This window comes from Mytilus trossulus, chromosome 5 (genome assembly GCF_036588685.1).
Source record: "Mytilus trossulus isolate FHL-02 chromosome 5, PNRI_Mtr1.1.1.hap1, whole genome shotgun sequence".
NCBI classification, from domain to species: domain Eukaryota; kingdom Metazoa; phylum Mollusca; class Bivalvia; order Mytilida; family Mytilidae; genus Mytilus; species Mytilus trossulus.
This window is the reverse complement of record NC_086377.1, coordinates 3,274,234-3,282,405: the sequence shown is the minus strand read 5'-3', so window position 1 is coordinate 3,282,405 and position 8,172 is coordinate 3,274,234. Positions and strand designations below refer to the sequence as shown.

The 8,172-nt window shown below is 35.1% G+C and overlaps 1 long non-coding RNA gene across 1 annotated transcript; it reads left to right on the top strand.

Annotated features, from left to right (window-relative positions):
- The first annotated feature begins 6,413 nt into the window (after positions 1-6,413).
- Positions 6,414-7,602, top strand: LOC134718462 (uncharacterized). Its single transcript, XR_010107387.1, has 3 exons — positions 6,414-6,501; positions 6,854-6,931; positions 7,497-7,602. It is a non-coding gene; the product is annotated as an uncharacterized LOC134718462 (long non-coding RNA).
- The last annotated feature ends 570 nt before the right edge of the window (positions 7,603-8,172 follow it).

Here is an 8,172-nt window from a genome sequence, read left to right as displayed (position 1 = left end):
GTTGCTCCACCAATGCGTTGGATCTCTTCACGATTCTGTTTTCATGTATATCATAATCGACCTACAAATAAAAATAAGCTTGAAATCATTTATAGAAAATAAACAATTAGTACATGTAGTAATAGAGTCCAATTCCTCCACAAAACCTACACAACAAAATAAAAAAAAAATTGACATTTAGGGGACATGCAACATTATGAGACAGCAAAAACAACTTGTTACAATTAATTCCAAAATGAAAGAAATATGTTTGTTAAAAAACAAGAAAAAAGAATGGATAAAGCGATGAGACAGAATTAATGTTATACACTTACTCCATTTGGTGTTGTCTCTAGGACTGCTTCTAGTTTGAAAACCTTCAGTGCCAGATAAACCGTTATACACTTACTCCATCTGGTGTTGTCTCTATGACTGCTTCTAGTTTGAAAACCTTCAGTGCCAGATAAACCGTTATACACTTACTCCATCTGGTGTTGTCTCTGTGACTGCTTCTAGTTTGAAAACCTTCAGTGCCAGATAAACCGTTATACACTTACTCCATCTGATGTTGTCTTTATGACTGCTTCTAGTTTGAAAACCTTCAGTGCCAGATAAACCGTTATACACTTACTCCATCTGGTGTTGTCTCTGTGACTGCTTCTAGTTTGAAAACCTTCAGTGCCAGATAAACCTTTATACACTTACTCCATTTGGTGTTGTCTCTATGACTGCTTCTAGTTTGAAAACCTTCAGTGCCAGATAAACCGTTATACACTTACTCCATTTGGTGCTGTCTCTATGACTGCTTCTAGTTTGAAAACCTTCAGTGCAAGATAAACTGTTATACACTTACTCCATCTGGTGTTGTCTCTATGACTGCTTCTAGTTTGAAAACCTTCAGTGCCAGATAAACTGTTATACACTTACTCCATCTGATGTTGTCTCTATGACTGCTTCTAGTTTGAAAACCTTCAGTGCCAGATAAACCGTTATACACTTACTCCATCTGATGTTGTCTCTATGACTGCTTCTAGTTTGAAAACCTTCAGTGCCAGATAAACCGTTATACACTTACTCCATCTGGTGTTGTCTCTGTGACTGCTTCTAGTTTGAAAACCTTCAGTGCCAGATAAACCGTTATACACTTACTCAATTTGGTGTTGTCTCTATGACTGCTTCTAGTTTGAAAACCTTCAGTGCCAGAAAAACCGTTATACACTTACTCCATTTTGTGCTGTCTCTATGACTGCTTCTAGTTTGAAAACCTTCAGTGCCAGATAAACTGTTATACACTTACTCCATCTGGTGTTGTCTCTATGACTGCTTCTAGTTTGAAAACCTTCAGTGCCAGATAAACCGTTATACTCTTACTCCATCTGGTGTTGTCTCTATGACTGCTCCTAGTTTGAAAACCTTCAGTGCCAGATAAACCGTTATACACTTACTTCATCTGGTGTTGTCTCTATGACTGCTTCTAGTTTGAAAACCTTCAGTGCCAGATAAACCGTTATACACTTACTCCATCTGATGTTGTCTCTATGACTGCTTCTAGTTTGAAAACCTTCAGTGCCAGATAAACCGTTATACACTTACTCCATTTGGTGTTGTCTCTATGACTGCTTCTAGTTTGAAAACCTTCAGTGCCAGATACACCGTTATATACTTACTCCATTTGGTGTTGTCTCTATGACTGCTTCTAGTTTGAAAACCGTCAGTCCAGATAAACCGTTATACACTTACTCCATTTGGTGTTGTCTCTATGACAGCTTCTAGTTTGACAACCTTCAGTGCCAGATAAACTGTTATACACTTACTCCATCTGGTGTTGTCTCTATGACTGCTCCTAGTTTGAAAACCTACAGTGCCAGATAAACCGTTATACACTTACTCCATCTGGTGTTGTCTCTGTGACTGCTTCTAGTTTGAAAACCTTCAGTGCCAGATAAACCGTTATACACTTACTCAATTTGGTGTTGTCTCTATGACTGCTTCTAGTTTGAAAACCTTCAGTGCCAGATAAACCGTTATACACTTACTCCATTTTGTGCTGTCTCTATGACTGCTTCTAGTTTGAAAACCTTCAGTGCCAGATAAACTGTTATACACTTACTCCATCTGGTGTTGTCTCTATGACTGCTTCTAGTTTGAAAACCTTCAGTGCCAGATAAACCGTTATACTCTTACTCCATCTGGTGTTGTCTCTATGACTGCTCCTAGTTTGAAAACCTTCAGTGCCAGATAAACCGTTATACACTTACTCCATCTGGTGTTGTCTCTATGACTGCTTCTAGTTTGAAAACCTTCAGTGCCAGATAAACCGTTATACACTTACTCCATCTGATGTTGTCTCTATGACTGCTTCTAGTTTGAAAACCTTCAGTGCCAGATAAACCGTTATACACTTACTCCATTTGGTGTTGTCTCTATGACTGCTTCTAGTTTGAAAACCTTCAGTGCCAGATACACTGTTATATACTTACTCCATTTGGTGTTGTCTCTATGACTGCTTCTAGTTTGAAAACTGTCAGTCCAGATAAACTGTTATACACTTACTCCATCTGGTGTTGTCTCTATGACTGCTTCTAGTTTGAAAACCTTCAGTGCCAGATAAACCGTTATACTCTTACTCCATCTGGTGTTGTCTCTATGACTGCTCCTAGTTTGAAAACCTTCAGTGCCAGATAAACCGTTATACACTTACTCCATCTGATGTTGTCTCTATGACTGCTTCTAGTTTGAAAACCTTCAGTGCCAGATAAACCGTTATACACTTACTCCATTTGGTGTTGTCTCTATGACTGCTTCTAGTTTGAAAACCTTCAGTGCCAGATACACCGTTATATACTTACTCCATTTGGTGTTGTCTCTATGACTGCTTCTAGTTTGAAAACCGTCAGTCCAGATAAACCGTTATACACTTACTCCATTTGGTGTTGTCTCTATGACTGCTTCTAGTTTGACAACCTTCAGTGCCAGATAAACTGTTATACACTTACTCCATCTGGTGTTGTCTCTATGACTGCTCCTAGTTTGAAAACCTACAGTGCCAGATTAACCGTTATACACTTACTCCATCTGGTGTTGTCTCTATGACTGCTTCTAGTTTGAAAACCTTCAGTGCCAGATAAACTGTTATACACTTACTCCATCTGGTGTTGTCTCTATGACTGCTTCTAGTTTGAAAACCGTCAGTCCAGATAAACCGTTATACACTTACTCCATTTTGTGTTGTCTCTATTACTGCTTCTAGTTTGAAAACCTTCAGTGCCAGATAAACCGTTATACACTTACTCCATCTGGTGTTGTCTCTATGACTGCTTCTAGTTTGAAAACCTTCAGTGCCAGATAAACCGTTATACACTTACTCCATTTGGTGTTGTCTCTGTGACTGCTTCTAGCTTGAAAACCTTCAGTGCCAGATAAACCGTTATACACTTAATCCATCTGGTGTTGTCTCTATGACTGCTTCTAGTTTGAAAACCTTCAGTGCCAGATAAACCGTTATACACTTACTCCATTTGGTGTTGTCTCTATATGACTGCTTCTAGTTTAAAAACCTTCAGTGCCAGATAAACCGTTATACACTTACTCCATCTGGTGTTGACTCTATGACTGCTTCTAGTTTAAAACCTTCAGTGCCAGATAAACCGTTATACACTTACTCCATTTGGTGTTGTCTCTATTACGGGGCGCCGAATGGGACTCTTGTGGTTTTGTACTCAAAATTCAATTTTGTACGGACAAAAGTGACTTTTGTTCAACAAAAATGAGTTCAGTTTAACAAAATTTGTATCATACTACAAATTTGAAATTTTGTCATACAAAATTATCTATCAGCGGACAAAAGTCACTTTTGTCATGACAAAATTCATTTTTGTTACACAGACTTGACTTTTGTTACCTAATTTGAAAATTGAGCGACAAAAGTCAATTTTGTATTTAAATTAGTTTAGTTTGGTTTCTGTGAACTAATTTGCATACAAAATCGACTTTTGTTACACAAAATTGACTTTTGTTACACAAAATTGACTTTTGTTACACAAAATTGACTTTTGTTACACAAAATTGACTTTTGTTAATCAAAATTGACTTTTGTCTCAACAAAATTGACAAAATTGAATTTTGTCTCAACAAAATTGACAAAATTGAATTTTGTCTCAACAAAATTAACAAACTTGAATTTTGTCTCAACAAAATTGACAAAATTGAATTTTGTCTCAACAAAATTAACAAAATTGAATTTTGTCTCAACAAAATTAACAAAATTGAATTTTGTCTCAACAAAATTGATTTTTGTCTCACGAAAGTCAATTTTGTCTCACGAAAGTCAATTTTGTCTCATAAAAGTCAATTTTGTTGTCACAAAATTGAATTTTGTCATCACAAAAATGAATTTTGTCGTCACAAAATTGACTTTTGTCTCAACAAAATTGACAAAATTGACTTTTGTCTCAACAAAATTTACAAAATTGACTTTTGTCTCAACAAAATTAACAAAATTGACTTTTGTCGCAACAAAAATGACAAAATTGAATTTTGTCTCAACAAAAATGACAAAATTGAATTTTGTCTCAACAAAAATGACAAAATTTAATTTTGTCTAACAAAAGTCAATTTTGTCTCACAATAGTCAATTTTGTCTCACAAAAGTCAATTTTGTCTCACAAAAGTTAATTTTGTTTCACAAAAGTCAATTTTGTCTCACAAAATTGAATCTTACCGTACACAATTGACTTTTGTTATTTAATTTCCATATCAGGTAACAAAAGTTAAAAAACATATTTGCATACCTTTAAGACAAAATTGACTTTTGTCATGACAAATATGAATTTTGTCTACAAAAATGAATTTTGTCTTGACAAAATTGAATTTTGTCTACACAAATGAATTTTGTCATCACAAAATTGAAGTTCTCACAAAACAAGTCTGTAGCACATAGTTTTGTAAGACAAAAATGATTTTGTTATGACAGAATTGAATTTTGTACAAAACCACAAGAGTCCCATTCGGCGCCCCGTATCTATGACTGCTTCTAGTTATAAAAACCTTCAGTGCCAGATAAACCGTTATTCACTTACTCCATTTGGTGCTGTCTCTATGACTGCTTCTAGTTTAAAAACCTTCAGTGCCAGATAAACCGTTATACATGTTATACACTTACTCCATCTGATATTGTCTCTATGACTGCTTCTACTTTGAAAACCTTTAGTGCCAGATAAACCGTTAAACACTTACTCCATCTGGTGTTGTCTCTATGACTGCTTCTAGTTGGAAAACCTTCAGTGCCAGATAAACTGTTTTACACTTACTCCATCTGGTGTTGTCTCTATGACTGTTTCTAGTTGGAAAACCTTCAGTGCCAGATAGACCGTTATACACTTACTCGATTTGGTGTTGTCTCTATGACTGCTTCTAGTGTGAAAACCTTCAGTGCCAGATAAATTTTTATAAACTAAGTCCATTTGGTGTTGTCTCTATGACTGCTTCTAGTTTGAAAACCTTCACTGCCAGATAAACTGTTATACACTTAATCCATCAGGTGTTGTCTCTATGACTGCTTCTAGTTTGAAAACCTGCACTGCCAGATATACCGTTATACATGTTATACACTTACTCCATCTGGTGTTGTCTCTAGGACTGCTTCTAGTTTGAAAACCTTCAGTGCCAGATAAACCGTTATACACTTACTCCATCTGGTGTTGTCTCTATGACTGCTTCTAGTTTGAAAACCTTCAGTGCCAGATAAACCGTTATACATGTTATACACTTACTCCATCTGATGTTGTCTCTATGACTGCTTCTACTTTGAAAACCTTTAGTGCCAGATAAACCGTTATACACTTACTCCATCTGGTGTTGTCTCTATGACTGCTTCTAGTTGGAAAACCTTCAGTGCCAGATAAACTGTTTTACACTTACTCCATCTGGTGTTGTCTCTATGACTGCTTCTAGTTTGAAAACCTTCACTCCCAGATAAACCGTTATACACTTACTCCATTTGACGTAGTCTCTATGACTGCTTCTAGTTTGAAAAACTTCAGTGCCAGATAAAACCGTTATACACTTACTCCATTTGGTGTTGTCTCTATGACTGCTTCTAGTTTGAAAACCTTCAGTACCAGATAAAATGTTATACACTTACTCCATCTGGTGTTGTCTCTATGACTGCTTCTAGTTTGAAAACCTTCAGTGCCAGATAAACCGTAATACACTTACTCCATCTGGTGTTGTCTATATGACTGCTTCTAGTTTGAAAACCTTCAGTGCCAGATAAATTGTTATACACAAATGTACTACAGAAAAACAACCGAATCCTATTACAAATATCCTGTCTATTTTGTTATTATAGTGTTGTTCAGTGTGGATTAACATTTTGACTTTAATATGAATGATCTGTCTTATCTATGTACACAATGTGATTGTTTACTTCCGGTGCAATGAAATGTAGTGTGAAATTTTCACTGTAGCACTGGAAAGGATTAAACTTTATTCATGCAAAGTATTTCTTTGGTTGAAATAAAGGTAAATTCTGTACATTTTTTTTAAAAGTACCAATTTAGCAAAGACTAATAGGGAAAAATCAATGGTGGTATTACACCTATTTAGGGAAACCACATGTGCACTCGTGACCTTATTGTACTTTCATTTTTAAAAGTTATTAATAAACCAGTTCATACATTGTAAACATGGACTATTCGGAATGGATTGATACACAGAAAGCACGTTTGAGGTAAAATTGCCTTGAAATGGGGGTTTACGGGTGTTTTCTAAGTCAAATGGGTGGACAGACAAAGCTGTATTTAGTTTACTGTGTTAAATTTTAAATAATACCCCAACAGTTTTGTTTATACAACATGTGAATTTTTTATTTCAGTGTTCACATGTTCTGAAGAGCATTCTGTTGAAAAATCTTATATGTGAATTGGTCTGCAGATGACACTTCAGCATTAAAGTAAGTATCAACTATCATCATGTTTTTTGTGTTTTTTTTGGCCGCAAAAGTTTACAATTTGCCATTGTGCCATCTACATTTTGCACAGACAATAAATCATCTAAACACTTATTTGCCCTGGATTTATACACATCAGAATCCAGTCTCACATACTTAAACTTTATAATTCTTACCAATTATTTTTTGTACCAGCATTCCAAGGGACATAACCCTTTTTTTAAAACATTTTGAGGTATTTTTTATTACTCTTTCTCCCCATTTTCTAATGTAAAATACAAGAAAGTGGACACTTTGTGTAAATCTATTAGAAATATACTGTTATGAGTAAATAAAAAGACTTTGATACCAGTAACAATAAATGGTTGACTGAAAGGGAACCGTTATTTGTCACATTAGGCTAACAGACTAAAAACTCGAGTTACACATAAGGGCTTCTAGAAACTTCCGTGTAGACTGTTCACATTTATAGAGACAGTTCTTTCAGCTAAAACACTTTAATTATTGATTTAACATTACATTTATATCATTTTTGTGGGGAAATAATCACGTTTGTTTTATTTTTTAGACAAAATATATCAAGTTTTGATGAAAAAGGAAGGAAGGAGGAAAAATGGACCAAAACAGACCAAAACAGACCTTCAAATGAACTCTAAAAGGTGCAATAAAATTGTTTATCATCTAAAAGTTGTCTTTTGTATTCTATTTAATTGTTTGAATGCATAGATCATGAGTTTTTGATCAGATATTAGTCAACACTGCATTTTATAATGATACACTGAAATTTGGATTTGTCGAAGAAATTAGACTGAAATTGCCGTAGGATATGGCCTTACATTATAGTGATTTTCTCTGAAACTATAGATCTGACTGAGACAAAACTTGTCAGTTATGCTTGAAATAACTTGCAATTGGAGGGAAAAAAATTACATTAAGTTTATTTTTTTAGACCTACTTTCGTATGCAACCGGATGTGGCGTATCATGATTTAGGTGTAATACCACCAAATCATGATACGCCACATCCGGTTGCATACGAAAGTAGGTCTAAAAAAATATTCCCTTGAATTTGACAGTTGTAGAAAATTAACCCTGCATTTCAATGCACTTACATTTTTCTGAGTCATAAACATGTATGTTGGGTGTCTGAAAGCATCATTCTTTTTTTATTTGATGGTCTTATAAAATATTTTGGAAAGTTAAGGTTACATAGTTGCCAAAGCAGGTAACCAGTAAATAACCTGG